The sequence below is a fragment of the Gopherus evgoodei genome, chromosome 17 (genome assembly GCF_007399415.2).
Source record: "Gopherus evgoodei ecotype Sinaloan lineage chromosome 17, rGopEvg1_v1.p, whole genome shotgun sequence".
Classification (NCBI taxonomy): Eukaryota; Metazoa; Chordata; order Testudines; family Testudinidae; genus Gopherus; species Gopherus evgoodei.
The window spans coordinates 10,662,695-10,686,964 of NC_044338.1; the positions used below are offsets into that span (position 1 = coordinate 10,662,695).

Sequence of the window (24,270 nt, forward strand, 5' to 3'; positions counted from 1 at the left end):
TGATGGTTTCTATCAGGTGGCTGTGCCTCCATTTGAAGAAACATATTGTTGGAGTAATTTCTTTAACGTTGCAGAAAGGTATTAAATTGTTTGGTAACACTTGGCCTAAATTCAATTTTTTCTGCATGTCTCTCTCTGTATATTCCAAACCCCACAGTCTCGGGTTCTGCCTACAATTAAATTACCTTCTTTTTGAGAATCTCCCTGATGAGTTCTGAACTGGGCTTGGTGGGTTGTGAATGTCTGTGCTTTTTATTATATGGCCTGTGTTCTAAAAATGATTTGCTGCTGTTGGTTTTGTTTTAATGATGATTGTGATAGAAATTTTGTCTTCAATGAATTTGCCAGGAGGAAATTCTGAGCTACTCTGCGTTTACCATTCCTACTTAAAAAAAAAAAAAAAAAAAAAAAGACAATAACACAGGCATCTGACTGCCCAGCTCAGAATGAGTCAAGTGTTGCAATAAGGGCAGCGCTTGTGAAAACATATCTAATAGCAGTGCCTCCTCATTCAAGTTTTTTCTATGTTGTTCTATGATCTCTGATTAACAGGTGAGAGACTCATCACAGACTTCAGACAGATGAAGTGTGATGTGTATGGTAAAGTGGCCACAGTTTGTGCATCTGATCAGTGAATCACAAGGAAAAACTGTACCCCACCTTAACCATTGTAATTTTGGCTGGGCAGATCAACTAGGGGGCACAAGGAAGTAATATCACAGAAAGCTTAAAATAAGTCTGGTTAAATTCTTTCCTCTGGTGAGCAGCCTTCCCTAATTTTGTCTCCATTCAGTCTTGCTCCCTATACACTTGCCTTATTAATCCATTTCTCTCCTTCTTTCACTCTTGGCTATGTGCTTCTTGGTGGCCAGACACTGGTGATGATTTAGGTAGTGTGATGGGGCAAGGCCAGATGGCTACAGTAAAGTACTGAGAAACAGGTATGTTAGCCCCAGGCTAAACAAATCCCTAGTACCGTGGTAACCAAATGGCAGTTGCTCCAGGTTAATCAAGGCACCTGGGGCCAATTAAGATCTTTCTAGAAGGCAGTAGAGATAGCTACTTTAATTAGAACACCTGCAGCCAATCAAGGCAGGCTAATCAGGGCACCTGGGTTTAAAAAGGAGCTCACTCCAGCCAGGCAGGGAGGAGCCAGAGGAGAAGGAGCGTGTGAGGAGCTGGGAGCAAGAAGACAAGGAGCTGAGAGTGAACTGCTGGAGGATTGAGGAGGGCAAGCGTTATCAGACACCAGGAGGAAGGTCCTGTCGTGAGGATAAAGAAGGTGTTTGGAGGAGGCCATGGGGAAGTAGCCCAGGGAGTTATAGCTGTCATGCAGCTGGTACAGGAGGCACTATAGACAGCTGCGATCCACAGAGCCCTGGGCTGGAACCCGGAGTAGAGGGCGGGCCTGGGTTCCCCCCAAACCTCCCAACTCCTGATCAGACACAGGAAGAGCTGACCCAGACTGTGGGTTCCACAAGAGGGGAAGATCACTGAGGTGAAGAAATCCACCAATAAGCGCAGGACCCACTAAGGTAGAGGAGGAACTTTGTCACAGTAGGTAGATATCCTGCTTCCTCAACTGGAACATGCACTTAATCCATCAAACAAATGATCAGTCATTCTTCTCGAAGTCCACCTCTTCAGTCTCTCCTCTGTTCTTATCTATAAACAACTCCCCCCTTTCTCGCTTTTTTTCTTTTGCTGTCCCCACTGAACTTTGAGCAGATTCTGTATTTTTTAAAATCTTAGCTTATTTAGATTTTAAGCTGACCGGGGCAGAGAACTATTTGTGCAAAGGATGCCATGTAATTTTATGGCACTATATACGTATTTTATTATAATAGTCAATTTTTGACTTGTATGCCTTTGAGGTTTCTGTCTGCCACATTCCCTTGCATCATCGTCTTTTCATGTCTGTTTGCAGTCACAGTATTCTCTGGCTTCATTTGAATTTTGGAATAAGTCTGTGTGATCATTGTGCTCAGATAGGCTTTTCATAACTAAATCCAAGGCTTCTAAAGTTCTGGATGTGGCTATGGGGACTCAGTGGCTCTAATCATTCTAATTTCATGCCACCTGAGAGAGGCATCCAGGTAATCACTTTTGAAGCTTATGGATCAGGATTTTTCTAATTCCTAATTTAGTCAGTGGAACTCTAGTGGGGTTCAGACAGGGTTCTTAGGAAGCAGGTCTGAGCACATGCAAAATGGGCATTTGCAATAGGTATTGGTAATGCTTAATTAGTATTTTTTTCAGAGAAAGAACGTTGCTTCAGAGATACCTCTGGAGATAAATACACATAGTGTGCATGCCTCTGTGTGTGATAAACTTAACGAGTTCTGCAGTGTAAAATCTTGACGATCCTGTTACAACGCCACATATTTAAAGTGACAACTCCTTTATTTTTTTTCTCTGCCTTAAATGAAGAGTCAGCCTGCAAAGCCAATAAGTTTCAATCTGGTATTGGAAAATGATGCATTTTGCATTTATATCAGACCAGCCTTTTCTGGAAACTGAGCTCATGCTTACTCAAAGACATGTTAGACAAACTAAGGGTGAGTTTTCAGTTTGTAATGAAGCCTGAAAGCAAGAGAGTTTAGGATAATTTTGGGTCTCAGTGTGAATGGTCTGTGAAGGTCTAATGATGATTTCTTTTTTTTTTTTTTTTAAATCAGAGAAGATCAGAAGGTTATCTTCCCAAATAATGAGAGCACTTGTGTCAATACAGTGCACATGAGGACTTTCTCAACTGGAAAGCAGTCCAATAGGGTTTGTGTTACCATATGTCACTTCATCTGACAGCCTTATCTAAAGCTGAAATGTCCCACTGTGGGTTACTGTCTGTGTTCTAGAATTCCTCATTCTGGAACCTATGTCCAGAAGTTTCAGACTGTATCCTCCTGAGTTAGCTTAGCAACCCCAGAATGACTTATAGATTGCTGCAACTCCTCATTCAGAAACAGTAAAAAATGAGGACTGAAGCTGTTGCAGCAGAGCTGACATTGTCTTTGGTTCAGTTTGCTGATGTTGTTTTTCTTCTCACTGGAAGAAAGAAATCAGCTCATGGCTAGTCAAGTAAAAGTCATAAGAACACAAGAATGGCCATAATGGGGTCTGTCTAGCCTAGTATCCTGTCTTCTGTCAGTGACTGGCTCCAAATGCTTCAGAGGGAATGAACAGAACAGGGCAATTTATCAAGTAATCCTTCCCGGATCGTCCAGTGCCAGCTTCTGACAGTCAGAGGTTTAGGGACCCTAGAGTAGGAGGTTGTCTCCCTGATCATTTTGGCTAATAGTCCATGATGGACCCACCCCCCATGAACTTATCTAATTCTTTTTTGAACCATGTTATACTTCTGGCCTTCACAACATCCCCGGGCAACAAGTCTCACAGGTTGACTTTGTGTTGTGTAAAGAAGTATTTGCATTTGTTTGTTTTAAACCTACTGCCTATTAATTCTATTAATATTGGTTCTTGTAGTAGGTGAAAGGGTAAATAACACTTCCCTATTCACTTTCTCCACACCATTCATGATTTTATAGACTTCTATCAGATCCCCAGTCATCTCTTTTCTAAGAACAGTCGCAGTCTTTTTAATCTCTGCTTGTATGGAAGCTGTTCTGTACCAGTAATAATTTTCATTGCCCTGCTGTGTGTACCTTTTCTAATTCTAATATATCTTTTTTGTGATGTGGAGACCAAAACTGCATGCATTATTCAAGATGTGGGCATGCCAGGGATTTATACAGTGGCATTATGATATTTTCTGTCCTATTATCTATTCCTTTCCTAATGGTTCCTAGCATACTGTTCGCTTTTTTCACTGCTGCTGCTGCAAATAGAGCAGGTGTGGAGAGTTCTCTGAAACAAGATCTCGTTCTTGAGTGGGAATAGCTAATTTAGATTCCATCATTTTGTATATATAGTTGGGATTATGTTCTCCCAACCTCCATTGCTTTGCATTTATCCACATTGAATTTCAGCTGTCATTGTGTTGCCTAGTCACCTGATTTTGTGAGATCCCTTTTTGCCTCTTTGGACTTAACTATCTTGAGTGATTTTGTACCATCTGCACACCTCGCCACCTAACTATTTACCCCTTTTCCCCAATGATTTATGCATATGTTGAACAGCACTGGTCCCAGTACAGATCTTTGGGGGATCTTGCTGTTTACCTCTCTCTACTGTGGAAACTGACCATTTATTCCTACCATTTGTTTCCTATCTTTTAACCAGTTACTGATCCAGAGACAACTTTTCTTCTTGTACCATGACTGCCTACTTTGCTTAAGAGCCTTTGGTAAGGGACCTTGTCAAGACTTTCTGAAAGTCAAAGTACACTATGTCCATTGGATCACCCTCGTCCATGTGTTTGTTGACCCCTCAAAGAATTGTAATAGATTGGTGAAGATCACTGTGACCGCCTTACTATGGAGTCACAGACAGTCCAGTCTACCTTGCCACCCAGGCAAGCTGGACTTAGTGATAAATGACCCCCCCCCCACCCCGACACACACAACCAACAAAAAGAGACCAGTCACTTATCTCAGGTCAGTTTGTACCTTAGATCTCACACCAAAGACAATATTGGCAGCCAGTCCTGTTATCAACTAACTAAAGGTGTATTAACTAGGAAAAGGGAATAAGAGAGTTATTTACAGGTTAAAACAAGCAAGCATGTAAACTTAAGTGAGTTTCAGTCTGTGATTCCAAGGGTGACAGAGTTGAAGTAATCTGTTAATTTAAAATATCTTTCAGGGTTAACCATGCCATGCAGCACAGGGATGTTGCTTATGTTTAGGAATCTTTGCCTCTGAGAGTCCAGGTAGCATGAAAAAGATCCGGTTTCTCATTGTTAAGAGTTTTTATCCCCTTCACTCCAAAGTCCAAAATTAATGGGATGAGTTCGTCCCTAGGTTGCCCCTTCCTGGAAGGAGTTAGGAGTGTAGGCAACAGGGCCTCTCTCCTTTGATCTGACGCTACCTTGTTTTCCGTCAACAGGCCATCCTGCACGTTTTACCTGAATTAACGCTGCTTTTCCTGTTTGGTGAATTACACAATTATAGAGATTTACAATGCAAATAGTCTATATATCTTTCTACCATGGGCTATGGAGGTTATAAATGAGATCAGTACATGTAGCATCCTATAAGCATAAGTCTAAACAAACACTAAACGCATTCTTATCAACTTGACATCTAATATCTATTTGGATAACACTGATGAATAGATAAGCAAAACTGAACATAAGAAGGGCCATACTAGGTAAGACCAAAGGTCCATTTGGTCCAGTATCCTATTTTCTGACGGTGGCCAATGCCAGATGCCCCAGGGGGAATGAACAGAACAGGTAATCATCAAGTGATCCATCCCCTGTCGCCCATTTCCAGCTTCTGCATTTCCAGTTATGCATTTGTAAGTGTGCAGTGAGGCCTAACACCTGCTCTGCCAGCATCGCAATGATATGTTCCCAGTCAATATGAGGATACCTGAAATCCCCCATTATTACTGGGTTTTCGGTTTTTATGTGCTCTCTAATCTCCCTGAGCATTTCACAGTCACTGTCACCAGCCTGGTTAGGTGATCAGTAGTATATTTCTACTCCTATGTTTTTATTGTTGAAGCATAGAGTTTCAGTTTGATTCATTTAAGCTTTTTGTTACGTTTGACTCTCTGTATGTCTGACTTTCACCTATAGCCACTCCCCCACCAGTGCAACCTACCCTGTCATGTCTATATATTTTGTACCCTGGTATTACCATTGATTATCATTGTTCCACCCAAGTTTGTGATGCCAATTATATCAATATTATTTAATACGTGGTACTCCAGTTCACCCATCTTAGTATTTAGACTTCCTGCATTTGTATACAAGCACTTAGAAAATTTGTCAATATTTAGTTGTCTGCCTTCATGTGATATAATTGAATGGGACTCTGTTTTGTTTGACTGTTCATCTTCCGTTCCTACCAGTACTTTACCCCTGCAAATCTTGCCTTAAGTTAGGGGTGCAAACCAAATCCAGGCACTAATTTTGTTTTAAAATATTGCAGCCATTTGAATAATAGGCTTTATGGGATTATTGTATTATTTATTATTTGTCCAGCAGGAGTGCCCAGAGACTGCAAACAAGATCAAAATCCTTTTGTGCTAGGTGCGTTAAGTACACATTGCAAGAGATGGTCCCTAGATAGGCAAGACAGACAAAGGAAGCATTATTGTTCATTTATTTATCCTTATTTATTACCCCCAGATGGAGAAGTGAGTCACAGAGGCTTGTCAAAGGTCGTGTAGGGAGCCAGGAACTAAATCCAGGCTCCTGAGCCCAAGTGCAGTAGAGCTGGTGAACATTTTTTGGCTAAAAGTTTTTCTAATGAGAAATGCAGATTCATTGTCAAACATTTCACAAATGTGTGTCAGTTTTGCCAAATTGTTTATTTAGGGGGAAAAAATGAAATGTTCTGTTCTGACATTTTCTAAATGAAATATTTCAGGTTTTTGGTTCAAAATGCCTTGTTTTGAATATTAATTTTATTTGGAAACTCTCAAAACAATTTAAAAATGTTTAGAATTGAAATGAAATGTTTCGCTTCGAGTCCAATGAGACATTTCCTTCGACCTCAAATAATTTTTTTTCAATTTTGTTAAATTGCCAGTGAGCCAAAAAAATCTGTTTGCCCAGCTCCACAGTCCAGTGCCTTAGGCGCAAGACCATCCTTTCTCCTTGATTCATATGTAGTCCAAGCCTAGTGATAGGTTGACGTGAGGGCTCTGTATCTTTTAAGACTGGTTATATTTACCCACAGACACGCTTCCTCTGGTAACATATTTAACTTGTGTGAAATTCCATCCCATTTGCCTTGCACTTCTTTATAGTTCGCACTCTTAATTTTCTGTTTGCCTCCTATGGCTCTCCAGAAGGCTTTGCTAAAGACATGCATGCCAAATTAAAGCCACGTTTTATTTAGATTTGAGAGTTTTACCACAGGCAATGCGATACATCAGAAATAAATGTTTGTACTTTGTACTAGGACATTAATAGGCCCAATCAAATCTTGATGGGACTATAAAAGCTTGTACTGCGTGCACTGTTTTTTTAGTACACATTTCCAAGATTCTCATCTGCTGTATGTCTGAAAAAGATAGCCGTCTTCGCATACCTGTCTCCATATTAGCAGGATGTTTACCTAGGCTAGTGAGATATTGTCTGAATGGTTGGGATAGACAACCACAACTGCACTTATGAATCCCCTGTAGCAGTCAGTACAATGGGGCCTTGTTTTGCCTTCTCTTAAGCAGTTGGGAGTTTTTCCGTATATGTAAGGACGCCGTTAACTGTCCTGTCTTTTAGAAGGAGGGGAGAGTGCACTTGATGGCTTTTGGAATTGCTCCTATGGCATGCTCCAGTCAACATGGAAGCACACGTCACCAGCTATACAGCTAAGTGAGCGCTGAGCAAATTCACAGGTTACTGTGACCAATATGGCGACATCCTGCAATATCCTTAAGTTTGGACTTCAACAGTTCTTTAAACTTAAATACTAAGTTTCTGCAAAAAGAACAGGAGGACTTGTGGCACCTTGGAGACTAACAAATTTCTTTGAGCCACAAGTCCTCCTGTTTTTTTTGCGGATACAGACAAACCCGGCTGCTACCTGGAAACCTGTTACTAAGTTTCTGTTAGTTACTGTTAAAAGCCAGTGTGGAAAAAAATACAGACATTGCCCCATATGTTTGAAATAATGTGAACTGCTCTAAAACAAATATGGAAGTCTCCAGCCTTTCTCATGAATTTAAATTCTGATCTGCTCTTGTCACAAACCATGGGCCCCAATCTTACTGTTGTGATTTAGGCAAAATTCCCCTAGAAATCACCAAGCTGTTTTGTTTAAGGAAGTACTGCAGGATCAGACCTACTGGCAAGACTGGAGGGTTCCTATTTCATTGCTGATTATTCCTCTAGGGCATTATAAGCTGTCTCCAAACTTGAGTAAAAACAAAACAAAAAGAAAAGTTTATAAACACAAGGAGGAAAATGTGTGATAAGAACAAAGCAGTAACCTTTCTCCACGAAGCAGGCCATAATAAAGACATCTAAAGAAGTCCATAAAACGCTCTTTCAATTTAGTTTGGAAGACAACATGCCTTTTGTTTTTATGAACATGTGGCATTCCTGAAGCTTCCTGGCATGCCAGCAAAAAAATCAAATCAGACCAGCACCTGCAACTTGCTAACAAATTGAATGCGCTCCAACAGTATGTCTCTTCCAAGATCCAGTGACATTGATTACAATGCATAATTTAGACCAGACTCTGGAATTGTTACTTTCACTTAGGAGTAGATGAGTTTGAGATTTTTACCACATTCTAACTCACCTTTCTTAAAGGATAACCACACATACGTGGAAGGGCAAGGAAGGATAGTCTTGTTAAAATACTGGACTGAGAGAGAGGATATCTGAGTTCAGTCTCTACCTCTGCCTGAGAAGATGTGTGTTCAAGATCTGCCACGGACTTCATGCATCACATGGGGAAAATCACTTAGCACCTGATTCTGCTGCACTTACATTGAAGGTGATGGAACTACCCACAGAATGAGGTACTACTCAGCACAAGAGATCACTTAATACAAAGGTGAAGTTGATATTTTAGAATCTCTAAAAGTTTTAATAGTACCCACCTTTACAGTTGCTGTTCATCAGTGGATTGTAAAGTGCTTTACGAAGTAAGCAAGCATCGTTATCCTCATTTTACAGATGGGAAAACTAAGGCACAGAGTTGTAAAGAGAGTGCCAAAAGTCACCCAGCAGGCCAGTGTCAGAGCTGGGAATAGAATCAGCTCTCCTGAGTCTCACTCCTGGACTCTAGCTACTAGGGAACACCACCTCCCTCTTTCATGGGGCGGTTTGAGGTGAAGGTTCGCACTGGCCTTTGCTTATAGATAGAGCGGTTGCCCATCTCTGTCTCCATTTATGTATCTATGAAGTAAGGACAAGGTTATTCATCTACATCACAGGGAGCTTGTGAGGCTTAATTAAAGTATGTGAAGTGTTTTGAAATCTTCTGGTTAAAGCAGCGTTGTTATGGCCCTCTTTAATAGTTAGATTTTATGAAAAACTAAAGACAAACTCCATGAGAAGTACAGCCAGATACTCAGTGAGTGTAAAACATCAAAGCTTAGACCTACTTACCATGGGGTCCACACTACGCGATGTCGACGGGAGAGCGATCTGTGGTCAATTTAGTGGGTCTTCAATAGACCCGCTAAATCGACCACTGATGCATTGATCACTGCTCATCGATCCCCGGTAAGTGTAGACAAGCCCTTAGTAAGACCAGGGGTCATTTTACTTGCTGTTAAAATTGTACCTGTTCTAGCACCAACATACAATAGTGACGTCAATAGTATTTAACTGGCTTTCGTTGCCACACATGAACTACAGACCTGTCCCTGTTCACTGGGGGCAGTTTGTTCCACATCTGCCTCCTGTGGGGGTTCTTATGTCTTTCTCTAAAACATCTAGTGGTGGCCACTGTTGGAGATGAGATACTGCATTATACAGAGCACAGGTTTGATCCTATCTGGCAACCCCTATGTTTATACAACAACACTGGACAGAGAGCCATGGGCATTTGCAAACTCCTCTGCAAAACCTGTTTGCGTCTCAGTAGCAGAGGAGTGTCTGGAAGCAGCAGAACCACTTGGCGGACACCGTTTCCCCTGCTCTCCCAGTCTCTCGCTTTCTCTGACTCACTGCTTCGCTGCCTGCCCTTCTACTGAGCGGAGTTTATAGCCTCACTGTCACTGGTGTTCTTTTGCGAGGGGGTGGCCGTGGTAGTGCATGTGGGTGGGTGGGGGGGGGGCTGTAATTTCCAGCTGCAGGATGTCGGTCATTCGCCTTCCAGAGCTGGCATCCGACGCAAAAAATAACAATTTGTCCCGTTGGAGCCCAGTGTTTGCTCCCTCTACAACCTGCTGAGCACCTTGGACTCCTGCGGGGGAAAAACTACAGATCTGAGAGATGAGGGTGTGTTGCAAACTGGAAATCATAGAATATCAGGGTTGGAAGGGACCTTAGGAGAAGATCTAGTCCAACCGCCTGCTCAAAGCAGGACTAATCCCCAGACAGATTTTTGCCCCCAATCCTGAAATGGCCCTATCAGGAATTGAACTCACAATCCTGGGCTTAGCAGGCCAATGCTCAGACCAGTGAGCTATCCCTCCCCCCATGAGATGTATATTTTTAAAAGTGAGAGTAATGAACCATTGGAACAATTTACCAAGGCTTGTGTGGATTCTCCATCACTGACAATTTTTCAGTCAAGATTGGATGTTTTCCTAAAAGATCTGCTCTAGGAATTGTTTTGGGGAAGTTCTCTGGCCTGTATTATATCGCAGGTCCGACTAGATGATCTCAATGGTGCCTTCTGGCCTTGGAATCTCTGACTTCTCAAGCCCTTGGGTCTCGAATTCTTCCAGCACATGTGGTTGACAAAGCTCTTTTTTTTTTTTTTTTGAAAGCCAAGCCTCTGCTTTGTCTAAGCACTTGTAAAAAATATTGACTGGCTTTCTCAAGTGCTTGGGCTGGCGCGGCATTCCTGTCACCTCCCGCTCCCCCCACCCCACTTCACGTGAAAAGATGTGTGTGTTTTCATGTCCTCCACCTTGAGGTAAAGAGAACTGGTTAGCCTGAAAGCTTGCAATGTCACTCTGGGGCTGTCTGTAAGCGCCCCATTTACTGCCAGGCTTTCTGTGCTCCTGAAGTATTTATTTAGGTATAATTAAAGCGGAGGAGGGGGGATGCAAGTTGTTGCTGCCAGTAACTGGATCCCCAGAGAATCGCTTGAGCTGGAAGCACCAAGCAATGAGGTGAATAACAGATTGCTTCTCTGCAGTTAAGAGAATCAGCCGGGGTGGTTGGCTCTCGGGTTCACCTAGGTCCAGTATGAGCAGCCCCACTGCAAAGCCATATTTGATTTCCTGTTTCCTCACCAGTCCTGGGCACCCTGTATGTGTGTCTATGAATTCTGAGGCCTGAGTTAAATCTCGAGTGAAGACATACTGTCAGAAACGCCTCAGGGCCAGGAATGTTTTGCTCAATTGTAACGTGCCATGCATTCGCAAAGCATCCTAGAAAATTAAGTCATTACACCATGTTCATGTACTTTTCTGCTAACTTGCTGAAACAATATCCCTAAGAAAAGTCTCTTTCCAGACAGAAAGCTATGGAACATTTGTCTTTAGAGGTCAGATTATTGCTGGTACACATTCCCCATGAGTGTGAATTACCTTAAAAGTGAAGGAGGAGAGTGATCAGAAATTGATTAGTAACTGATTGTTGCTATCTTTGAAGGTTGGTATGGTAATGGGAAGAGTGACTATAGGATCCTGATTAATGAAGGACTAATTTTTTGTGCACTGAAACAGACATCAGGGTGAAGTTGTTTCAGGGTTTAAAGCCTTTTGTGGTTTAAAGGTCATGCTGTGTGTTCCTCTGTGTGAAATGAAATCAGGGCGAGATTGACATAAATACTATAGTATAGCATAATGAGTAGGGCCCACCCTTGGTAGGATGGGATCAGACTCTCAACTTTCATTTAAAAATAAATAGGATTCCTAGCCCTCATGGACTCAAAAGCTTGAAAACATGGTCCCACTGTAACTGATGCCTGAGTCTGCAGACAGCCTGAAACAGTAGCTCCAAGAGGTGTAAACTACCCCATTCATCTTAACTGAAACCTGCTACCAACCTCAGGCGCAGGAATGGGACGATAGTGTGGGGTTGTGACTACAGTTCCTGTTGCCTTAATTCAGCCCTGATTATGATTCTTTGAGGTGTCTGTATACCAGTGCCTTAGTAGGGTTATTTTGTGTCATAGACAGTATTATGTATCATGCATGTTATAGACTCATGTTTCATTACAATTTGTTCATATTGCTAGTCTTTCAATAATGAGCAACTGTAGCTTGTGTTTAATAGAGCTAATAGAACAATAGAATTTCCTTGCCACAGGAAATGTCTATATCTCAACATTTGTTTTCATCCCAAATTGGGCCAAAATGTCGTCATGTTGAAACTTTTCACAGGATGAAATGTTTAGAAAAACTTCAATTTGGAAAATGTAAAAATGTTTTTATTGATGTTTTCAACTGACTGATGTTGAAACTGAAGTTTTTTACTTAAAATTAAATGTTTTGTGTTTTGATTTTTCAGAAAGAAAATTCAGCTGAATTTTCTCTTTTCTTGTGGAAAATTTTGATTTAGGCAAAACTCTATTTTCTGAGTGGAAAAAGTTTTGTCAGAAATTTTTCTTCCAGCCTTTGTGATTAATAATAAAGAATGACTGGGATATTATTGTACCTTTTAAGCTGGCTTCATTTTTACAGGTGCTGTACTTAGGCAGTCCACACCATTGTCTGGCAACATTAGTCTCTGTAATTCTGATATACATTATGCAATAAGGCCTAAAATAGTTTGTCCCATAATCATTACTAACAAGAATGATCATTCTGAAGCAAGTTGGAGGATGCATCCATCAAATTCAGTTACACCATAATGGAATCTAATGACAAGATAACAATCATCAGCAGGTAGGATCTGGGTTCATTTGCACACTGAAAATACATTGTGGCTACTAACATGGTTATATTTATTTATTCAAACTTTTTTCCCCTTCCCCCACTTGCTTTGATTTAAGTGACAGACACTAATTTAAGAAGTGACGTTGTGCATCCTAAAAAAATGCTTCCAAAAAAGATTAGTGGTTATGAAAGATGATGGGTGGATTGCACTGGTAACTGATGTTGTTTGTTTGTTCACAGAAAAGAGGCCTTGATTCAGCAAAACGCGTAAGCACATGCTTAAGTAATGTGCTGAATAAGGATGGACTTTAATACATGCTTAAATTTAGGCATGTGGTTAAGCCTGTTGCTGAATTCGGGCCATATACTGTATGGTTAGCAGCAGTAGAAGCTTTTCCCATGGCACCCAAGCTAATGGGAATCAACCAAGAGCTGGAGGGAACTCCCTAGGTGTGAACTTACTTCAGTCTCTGTGGTTACATGTTCAAATGTAATGTGGATATATACCAAATTCCATATACATTATGGGGGAGAAGGGCGTCTTTCCTAGGAGACCTTAAAAATCGATGTTCTGTCTGCTGGAATTCATTTTATGTAGTCCAAAAACCTGTCTCCAACTGCATCGGAGGAGGAAACTCTCTCAGTAAGTGGTTATGGGAGAGAAAGAGAGTTACTGACTGATGCATGCCCTTAAGTGTGAGGATTTATATTTCTTCCAAAGCTTTATTTTTTGACATTTACTATTAAAACTCTGGGTACATTAGTTATATTTCCTTATGGCCCAATCCAACTCCTGTGATGTCAAATAAAAGATTCTCATTGATTTCAATAGAAGTTGGTTCAAATCTTTAAAGAGTATGAACTTTCCATGCAATTAGCCTGTTCTGGTGACTCGTGAATTCAGTAAAAAAGCAGAGTCCAGATTTAATGCATGTTTGACACTAGATATGGTATAATTCCTGTTGACTTAAGTGGGGGCAAAGAAATGTATTGTGGACTCGTGCACTGCTGATCTGAACATACTGAATAAATAAACCAGAACACATGGGATGTGAAAATTGCTTTCCAGAATGCCAGGTAGAACAACATGATACTGCTGCATCAGAAGATACCACTCCTCAGTGAGTAACTATTAATTGCTAGCATATGCAGTCATTTCTGAATCACTCTTTAAAGATTCTATGATCTAGCTGCATATTCATGACATTAATTGGTCCGAATCTAATCTAAATTCCCACTGACTATTGTTGTAACTGATTATGCAACCATAATTGGCTGGCTTTGTAGGAAGTACCTCTGTTTTGAGGAAGTCCAAAGGCAACTGGCCAGCTGGCTGGCAAAGATGTTGGTTCCTGTTGATGGTACCCAAAGGGACCGTCAGAGCTATTAGTTCCTGAATCCATCTAATATAATTGTTGTTTTCATTCTGGTTCAGCAGTATCTTTTTAGCAGTACACTACAACCTTGTTAATATGGACATATATATTAGACACCTATCCAAGGCTCTAGGCATCCTAACACCATTAATTATCCAATAACTACAATTCAACTAAATCTCATCATCATTACAATCATCAGTTCCACAGGAACTCAGCCGGCCAGCCACCTCCTCTCTTCCTAATTTCCTCAGCCTTTCCAAAAAACAGGTGTCTTTGCAGTATACCTGGAAAGTTACCACATTCGAGCTATTTTGGGCCAAGGATGGGAGCAAGTCCCAGAGTCTTGGCGGCCTCACAAAGAAGGCTCTGCCAGTCCCGCCTCCCCCAACCCCCTGCCCTTTTATAATGAAGGGTGTCCAGCTTGGGCACACACTCTGACTGCAGCTATGGGGGTGTCATTTCTAAAGCACACTAACGTGTTGCACATTAATAGGTCCATGTAGACTCGGTCGGTATGCACTAAAGGCTCCTCAGAGCACTCTAATGTAGTACAGTTTGAAACCGTACTATATGTATATAGAAAAAGAGAGCTCCCAAAACCTCTGATTTTTGACATCTCCCTAGAATTCAAAAATTGCCAAACCCATGAAATCATTAAACTCCGAAAACCAGAAATCATAGTCATATGTCATAACCAAAACCTTACACGCCGCTTGGAGACCATTGGGCAGCCAGTGCCATATTCCAGAGCACTGGTGGCAAAATGCATCCAGTGAGAAGCTCTGCTCAGTAAGTGAGTAACTATGTTCTGCACCAGCGTCAGACTGTGAATGGGTTTGAGCTGTAGACATTACAATAGTCTAATCTAGAGATGGCAGAGGCATGGATAACAGTGGCAAGCTCCCCATCCGAAAGATGAGGTTGTAATCTCCTAGCCAGAGGCAGATGGTAAAAAAGCTGACTGGGTCAGAGCTGTAATATGCTCCTCAAACAGCAGCTGGGGGTCTTAATGCATCCCCTAAATTGTGAAGATTAGTAACTAATGGCAGCTATCCTCCTGAAATCAAAGGAACTGATGACACTTCCGAGTCATGGCAGGATCCACTGTGAATTTTGCCAAATATTAAATGAATAAGCTCAGTAAAAAGAAAAGTCAGGCTAATACATGGAGAAATGTCCTTTGCTCATTTCCTTTGACAGTTATGCCGTAGCTGGGTATTCAGTGTTTATGACAGCAGTAATGCCCTGTAGTGCATCTTGTAAAAATAATGAAGTCTTAGTAATTTGGCAACTCACGACCATCTTTGCTACCAAATCTTTGCTGAGAGGTGGGGAAACATGGCTGCTTTTTTGTGCAGATGGTAAACTGTGTGGACTGGAGATGACTGGATATGGGGTGGTTAGAATGTATTTTGTGTCAGTAGATGCCTAGGTGTGATGCTGGCAGACCAGCCAACCTGTTTACGACCCGTAACAACTTAACAGGGGGCATTATAACTGTAATTAAGACAATCTACTTGTATGTGAATTTCAAAGAGATGTACTAGACTAGCAATCATCAAGGCATTCATTTGTAGAAATCAAGGGTAGATGCTATGTGTATTTGTCTTTGTTTACCTATATCTTGTTAGAAGTTTAACAATGTAACCAGATTAGCTTGTAGATGCTAATTTCCTTTCATGTCTTAATTATATATGTGACTGTGTCCAGTTAATCTTAAAATCAAAGATATAAGATAATGTAGAAAACTAATATCTACATTGTCTTCAGTGTTAAGTATCTATGTTATAATAGAGGACCAACTAATTGCCTTATGTGAATGAGTGAAATTAGTTTACCTAGGCATAGGAAAACTATGTCACACGTCACCTCCATCTTGGTGCACAGAATAAAACCCATTCCGCACATGGGTGGGAAAAATTAGCGGGAACTCAGCAAGCCAGCAGTTCTTTCCATCACTGCTATGATCCTGAACTATGAACATTGGAAATCACTTGTATGTATATTGATCTTGTAACCATTTGTAACTCTCTCTTCTTTCTTTTCCCTTTTATTATGAAATCTTTAGTTTTTAATTACTACAGGATTGGCATCAGTGTGATTATTTGGTGCGATTAAGACTCATATTGACCTGGGGATAGGTGTCCAGTCCTTTGGGATTGGTGAACCTCCCCTCTTCAGGAATCATATTTTCAGTAACCCTCACTATATTAGGCTTGGCTGTCTAGATGGGAGCCAAGGGTTGGATTGCCTATTGGGGACTGTTTGGCTTCTGGTTAATCAGTGTAGTATCAGAGAAGCTGTTTTGTTATTGCCTTGGTGAATCTAATTGTAGAATAAACACCAGTTTTGGAGATTGTCTGTCCTATTTCTTGCAGTCTGTCCTGTGTGTGGCATTCCCAGTGTGGCCCATTCAGGCACTCGGTCACACCAGGTAGTAGGAACACTACGACAGATGGATGTGGAAGTACCATAGGATTTCCTGAAAATTGCTCCGGGCGGTGCACACATTCATATTTCTTCCAGTTGTGAAAAACAGCTGAAGACTCTGCAGAGTTTTAGAACTTTTTCTAGCACAATCTGTTTCCCCACTCATTTGCCATGCAACATACACTGTGCGCTGCCAGCAAAGAAACAGATGTAGCAGTTAACTCATTCAGAGCAATTATATCTGTCAGTTTCTCTATATGCCTTCTAGCTTTGATCCCCACCTTCACTTTGGTTTCTTTTCCCAGGAATTACAAGAGTGGACAGTTTGTGTTTGCGAAGTACTAAGGATGATGATCTTTTCTCCCCAGCTAACTAAACCTTTCCAGCATTGGTGCTACTGTCTCAGAGACCTGGCATAAAGTCTGTCCTGTGGATCTATTGAAATGATGCCTGCATTTTCCCACTACAGCCACATGAAGTGGTACTGTTCAAAGTTTAGTACAGGGAATTTGGGACAAGGGGACCCTGGGCTTCATTCCTGTCTATACCACTTTACTTGCAGTATGAGACTGATGATGATGTCCATCATCACCATGGTTACAGATGAGGAGAAAACTCCATGATGGTCTTTGCTATGCAGACTTAATTGAAATGGGAAGCACTTTGGGCATGGGTGTCGTGGTGGCCCTTGAGGCAGATAGACTGGCCGAGTTATATTGCTTTGCGGTGCCTTACTTTACCCACCTGTGAAATGTGTCTAACAACATAGCCCTGCTACTCCCAACTAAGCAATGGATAATATTTTCATATGGAAGTTGCTAAGTAAATGGGAATGGTTTTTATTGTTACTGCTGTACGTTAGCTGCCATGCATGAACTCCAGACACACCAAGGCCCATATCCTGCTCTTAGTTACACTGATGTAAATGCAGAGTTATCGCCATTTAAGTATGCCAGTGAGATCAGAATGTGGCCAACCAGCTCTGCACGCCCCCTGGTTGGTTATTCCCCCCCTCCTAGTGATCCTGTGATCTTCCTTTCCCCCAGTCAGTTCCATGTGCGACTCTACTAGAATGCTACTCAGCTCTTTAAATGTCAAATCTATCTGCAGTTTACAGGTTGCCTTGTAAGTCAGTGTGAGTGTCACATCTTAGAAGGACTTTGAATCCGTTCCAAGACGTGAGTTTGAGGCAAAGAATTTGTTCTTTTTAAATCCTGTAGCATGCTTCCTGCACAACCTGTTTTGGGCACATTGCCTTCTGAATTGACCCACCCTTTAACACACAAAACAACAGTCCGGTCATGTCTCTTGCTTGGAGAAACATTAACAAAGGGAGGGGATGGATTTGAGAGAGTTCTGCATGGATGAACAGGCTGGCATCAAACTTCAGGAGCTCCTTATTTGATCACAATAAGGAAGTTCAGCAGCAGCAGCTTTCAATGTGTAAGTTTTTCCTGACGTTGCAAGGAGAGGAATGTTGAGAAGATGATGGATTTCTTAAGGAACTTTTTGGTAAGTGTTGCACTGAAAAGGGGGAGATGGGTACTAAGACGGATGCACTGGCTACATGCCCCAGTGCGTACCATGTGGGATCATTAGCTGCTGTTTCCCAGTGTGTAGCACCTCTTCTGGGTGTCATTTACAAGGAGAGTTTCAAACTGGGCATTTGCTAATTACACTTTTCTTCATTAAATTGTTCAGAATCCATGGTACATGTTGACTAAAACCTTACCTGCATGTGTAATATGGGAGTTAAATAATTAGTGAGCGGTAGCCGATATGGCTATAAACAGTTCGCAGATTGTCTAATGCTGAGAGAAAAGAATAACTGTGTTTTCCTAATAAAATGTAGAAATTAACTCTCTGCGTTCTTTACCTTTTCTATGGTATTGGAGTTTAGCTTGAACAGTGTTTAACTGTGGGAGTGTTTTGATCTACAAGTGAAAGAGAGCAAGCTATGGACTAAAAGATTTTCATTTTGTGCATTTTGCATTTATAAACCCATTACTAGTACAAGTTACTAGACCAGGCTGGCTTGTCTGTGCTAATAATGGAGATTAGTTTCCACTGTGGCATTTTGCTTTCAGTAGGCTTTTTAGAGGCACATACGGTAGCTTCAGTTTTGGAACACTAGTTGCACAAGAACTGTGCTGCTAAAGTTAAAACTACAGCAGACAGTGTTACATGCTGATAAGAGTCACAAAAGTACATTTGTTTTAACTATAACATCAAAGATGGGAAGATTTTATTTGTGCTATAATATGATCAGGCTTAAGGATGCAGAGATATCTAAGAGCTACAGGCATACTGTCCACTTGAATTTTTTTTAGATAAATCTTTCTTTTTCTTTTTAAATTATACTGTGTGCTAGAGCACCATTTTAAAGAGTGGGCCAGATCTTGCAACACAGCATTGGCTGCTTTGTAGTACATTGCCCCTGTATTCTGGCCCTAAACCTGTTCTAATTGGCTCAGGTTGGGTCATGCCACTTCCATTGACACAGAGGTGATGTGAGATCAGACTCTCTCAAAAATAGCCACCATAGGAGCCAGATTTTCAGAAGTGCTCAGCACCAACATTCACCAATTGTGGATGTTGGGCTCTTTGATAAGCTGGCTTCTGGGGACACTTTTGCCACTCTGACAGTGCAGCACTGGAAAAAGAGACAAGGCTGGGGTTGCCCCAAAGTTGGTCCATTCCTTGGCGGTGCTAATAGCTGCTTGTTATCTTCGCAGCCTGGAGTAAATTAAAGCAACCCTTATACTGCTATTATAGTGAAAATTGTCCTCTGGCCAATAATGTTTTATCCAAAGGATCATACAAAATTTGCCTGCTTTCTTTTCCACGCTCTGATTTTTCTTTTTTAGACAAAAACTCTTTTGTTTTATTATTGGAAAACTGGATATTTACTGCAGAGTCTGCTGAAAAGCTGCCATAAGTGCCATTCTCTCCAACATGGTGCTCCCCAGTCTTGGGGGGGCCTCTTCGAGCCATTAATGAGTAGCGAGTAGAATCATGGCTGCTAATCCCATCTTCCACATTATCCTTCTTTGACGTGTAGTATCTTCTCGTTGCCCCTGCCTTCTCTCAGCTCTATACCCATTAGCCCACACCTCTTGTAACTGGCCACCTGAGCTCAAGCTGTTTTCTGGCCTGTCTATTGTGAGCAAACAAAGGAATGAAGAAGACTTGGGGGGTGGAGAGAAGCTGCTTTGGTAGCGTGCTTCCTCCTCTGCTTAATTCTGGAAAAGACACATGTTTATTTAATGGATGTGTCCCAATATTTAACAAACATGTTTTGGGCAGATGAGTAGCCTGTCTCTATTTTTAGACAAAGGATGGCTAGGTCCCTATGGGGAGTGGAGGTGGGTTAGGGGTAACTGAGCATTCAGTTGAATTACCCTGGAATTGTTTGATCAAAAGATCTGAACTGAAATGACTGAAAATTCACAAAGTGATGCCTTAATCTAGTTTAGCTTGGCTGACTTGCTGCAATCTTGCCAGTAATGTCGATGCCTGTATTCGCCTGTGGGCTCCTAGGACCCAGGTCCTGAGCACTTCCTGACCCAAGTCAAACTGATTTGTGTGTGGATGGAGGGGTTGGGCTCAAACCCGAGTCAGAGCCCAGGCTTGGTGTGCAGTGCAGATATACCCATAAAGCCAAAGTAACCCTGGGCAGTGCATATGAAATGCAGAGGTGAGTTTTAGAGGTGAAATCCATCCATCTCCTTGGAGGCTTTCACCAGCTAACAGGTAGAGCTGACTGAAAGGCTGAAATAGTTGTCTCAGCCCCTTTCTGTCCCGTTTTCCCAGCGTGATGTACCTTTGGAGCCACTAATGCTATTCTGTGAATGGGGTAATACATATAATATATATTAAAAAGGAGCTTCTTTTAACTTATAAGGTGTGTGTGTGTGTGGCGGGGGGGGGAAGTTGGTAAAATCAAGAAAGTATTATGGTTTTGCCCCTTGAGTTTAAAGGTGAACTGAATCACTGTCATTATTTGCGTCTCTCTGTACTCCAGCAGCACACACTGTGTGCTAGGCACTTTCCAAACATACAAAGACACACTTTCTGCTCAGATCAGAGTGCCAGGGTGTGTGAAGGGAGGGGGATTGCATCTGTTTTTCTCCTGCAACAGCTGGAGTGATTATCTGGACCATTAAGTCAGACTGAAAAATGGGTAAGTTTAACAAATGGTGACTTCAGTGCCTGAGCAGCAGGCTATGCACACACGCAGACCCAGTGAAGTAAATGGGTTTCTGGGAAGGCAGAGCAGCTTGCCCGCACACTTTCAATTGTAGGATTGGGGCAGTGAAGCACTTGATGTCGAGCCCTTTTTGTGAGGGGCCTTGTGGGACTTTTATTCAAAGTCTCAAACTCATTGGTCTCCTTAGATCATTTGCCAAGTAGACAGTTATCCGTAAAACCATGCCAGCTAAACTACTGCAGGGAGCTGCGTCCTTGCATTGCTCAGGGTGTTAAGGTTGTTCTCAGCTGTAGCCAGCGAAATGCAGACTCCTGTACTTGTATCTTGCAAGGCAATGGTTTGTAGGTGTTCTGTTTGAAACTGTTTTCATTTGTAGTTTCTAAGTCTGCATGTCAATCTCGGTGATTCTTATGGATCTTAATTGGCTTTGTTTCCTTGTATTTATCATTGTTTAAAGATCACCTCTTACAAGGGGGGGGTAAGGTCTTGTGAGCCTAGTTTGAAAATGTTATTTGCAAATTTCATACATTCAGATCTGTATGTACAAACTGAGTAGCTAGCCAGCTGTTTTTCTGCCTGATTTCTGAGAACAAATGGCCACTTTGCAAACACCAGTGGCATGCTGGCATATTGTCCTTTTCTTTGGCTTACAGTGTGCCAAATTCCTGTAAAGTTTCTTTTTTTTTTCTTAAAGCTCTAGCCCCTGTGTGGTCATGTGAGAATCTCAGTTCTGTGTTTTTGTTTTTGTCAGTTTCTATTTCCCTTGATTGTGGAGAAACACTTGAAAATGTGAACCCTAAATGTGTAAAACCCAGAAGGCAAATAAAAAGAACCTCAAACATTATTTTTACAATCTCTCATGATTTTTTAAAGCTAATGTCATGATTTTTGAACACTAGGTTGGTAATACTGGTAGTGTTATAAGAAAAAATAGCTTAAAAGCCGTAGTAAAGCTCAACATAAATTGGGGCAGGTAACTGAGACAACAAATTACTTTATAGTTTAGTTGAACAAGGGGTGATTGTTGTTTGAAATATTATATTGCACCAATGAAAGCAAACTCTGAGTCATGCAAAAGTGGCTGCTATTCCAGCTGATTGTTGTTAACCTGCTAATGGATTGGTCATGTTCACTATATTCACTTTGTCATAAGGGTGGGTAAGTTCTCAACCTGCCGCCTTATTTTGACTCATGTTCTGGCATTTTCTGTGGGAGCCAAGTACTTTCAGTGTTTTTATTTGAAGAGTACCTGTAATAAGGAGAAATGAATTTCAGGAGGAAGTTGAAGAGAAGTAGCCATATCACAATAAACAAGAAAAGACAAAATAGGCAGGGTGATATTTGATGCTGTGACACTACGCCCCATTTTCTTCATAGGGAGATTGTTATGATATGAATATGGCATAGCTAAGATGTACTTTATGCAAGACGGATCTTGTGAGATCATCGGAAAGGTGATGATTTATTGAATATGATTATCCTATTTGTATGCATGTATCATTTTTGTGTCTAAAGTTAGGAATATGGACTATGTATCAATTACAAAAGTGTTTGCACCTGGGGAATGCCCACCAGCTAAAGTTCAATCAGTCTGGCTAGTTAGTCAATACACCATTAGCGAGAACAATAAGACTTTGAAGATGCTAATCTCCCTATGAAGTCTTCCTGAGGATTTATGGCTACTTTGACACAACAGGGTCATGTGAGCATGTCACCGGGTATTGGACTCCATCTTGGACTGCTAGCATTTTTCCACTAGGGGGTGGGGATCAAGCTGGGAAACAAAGGATTCCAGCCAAATGTAAATCCTATATAAGGCAGGGAAGTGAGTTAATCAGGGTTGGTTCCTCACTGAATCCCTGCCCAAGATGACTGCTAAAATACCTCAGACTGATCTGGGGAAGAAAGGACTGGACCTAGGCTCGAAGGTGTCTGGCCTGTGAAAGGAATATCTGGAGTTCTAAGCTGCAAGCAAGAGCCGTTTGTCTTCAAGAAACACTGCAACCTGCTTAAAACAACATTTCGGGTGAGAAATTATTACTTGCAGCCAGTTTCTATAGTGTATTAAGCTTAGTTTGCATGTTTTCTTTATTTGGTCAGTAATTTACTTTGATCTGTTTGCTTTCCCTTATAATCACTTAAAATCTGGCCTTTGTAGTTATAAACTTGTTTAGGTTTTCTCTAAACCAGTTTGTGCAATTCATAAAGAGAGGAGGGGGAGAGACAAGCTGTGCATATCTCCCTCCACACTGTACAGTTCTCTGTGCAGCACAAGACAAAACAATTGTGGATTTGGGTTTGCACCCCAGAAGGGGTGTGCACTTGAGTGCCAGGCAGTCCCCTAGCAGAGCTAATGTCAGTGTCCATGTCTTTTTGCAGCTGGGTGTGTCCATACCTGTGTGTGCGCTAGAAGAGGGGTTCTCAAGCTTTTTCTTTCTGAGGCCCCCCCCCCCCAAACATGCTATAAGAACTCCACGGCCCACCTGTGCCACCACAACTTTTTTTTTGCATATGCAGTAGATTAAAAGCCACGGGTAGCATTACGGGGTAGCAAGCAGGGCAATTGCCTGGGGCCCCATGTTGCGGGGGCTCAGCAAAGCTAAGTTGCTCAGGCTTTGGTTTCAGCCCAGGGTGGTGGGGCCTGGGCTTCGGCTTCAGCCCCAGGCTCCAGTGGGTCTAACACTGGCCTTGCTCTCTGGCTTATTTTGGTGGCCCCCTGAAACCTGCTCATGACCCCCCAGTGGGCCCTGGACCCCTGGGTGAGAACCACTGTGCTAGAGGAGGCTTCAGGGCCTGGTACAGCAGGACAAGGTGAGGAAGCTGGTGGAACGAGTGGGCTGAGTGGGACCCCAGTAACATCAGGTGGCAGCCCAGAGTGTGTGTGAGGGGGCAACCCATCACAGATGCATTTAGTCACTTACTGCTAATCTCATGTATTTAGTGATATTGAAGGGAGTAAATAATTTACGTATAAGAGGGTAACTTGACCTTGGGGAAGCTCCTTGGAATCAGTCTTGGAGCTGAATATATCTAAGCTCAAATTGATTTGGCTGGCTTCGTTGACATGAATCTGATAAACAGTATGCAAGGTACCACTTCATTGAAACAGAGAGGGCTCAGAATTTCTCTCTGTTGGACTGTCTACCTGCCTACCTGTCTTGTACTCCTGTCTATCATGTCTGAGCACTCTTCTGAGGAAACTCCAGTGGGTCTGACAGGTTGAGAATGCCTAAGGCTGGGTAGAGGACAAACACACCCCGGGTTTGGGTCTCAAGCCACATGCCTGGAAGGAAAAAGGAGTTTTCTGCAGCTGGAGTTAACCAAAAAAAATCTCAAAGGATTCTTACGGCCAGGTTTTCTCTGGCTTTGATCAGTCCAACCCTGAGACTCCCTGGTACTCAGTCCTCTGATAGTCACTTGGGATACAGTAATTCATGTTGACTGGGGGTCTCGTACCTGGGCTCCATGGCTGTTTTAGCGACGAGGGTTCATATCAGTGGTTGATTCTCTGCACGGGGAGTGAGCATTAACTAGCCGAATAGGGTCTTTATGCCCCAGTACGTGATGTTGTAATCAAACATAGTTCCTGTTTCCACTGAAGAAGATTAAAATACCAGGTTGTGTGTTTCTAGACAGATTGCAATGCAAAAGTATGGCAAGTGCTAG

At 41.9% G+C, this 24,270-nt stretch overlaps 1 protein-coding gene across 6 annotated transcripts in view; it reads left to right on the top strand.

The window, feature by feature from the left end:
* The window catches only part of RAP1GAP2 (RAP1 GTPase activating protein 2), a 241,162-nt gene that overhangs the window by 161,030 nt on the left and 55,862 nt on the right, over nt 1-24,270 (top strand). Inside the window, exon 1 of one of the 6 annotated variants that reach the window (XM_030536314.1) lies at nt 8,410-8,601. The exons of the other annotated variants lie outside the window; for them this stretch is intronic. The gene's annotated coding sequence lies outside the window, so the exon portion shown is untranslated. Of the gene's footprint in view, nt 1-8,409; nt 8,602-24,270 lie in introns of those variants that run through there. 6 annotated transcript variants of the gene reach the window in all.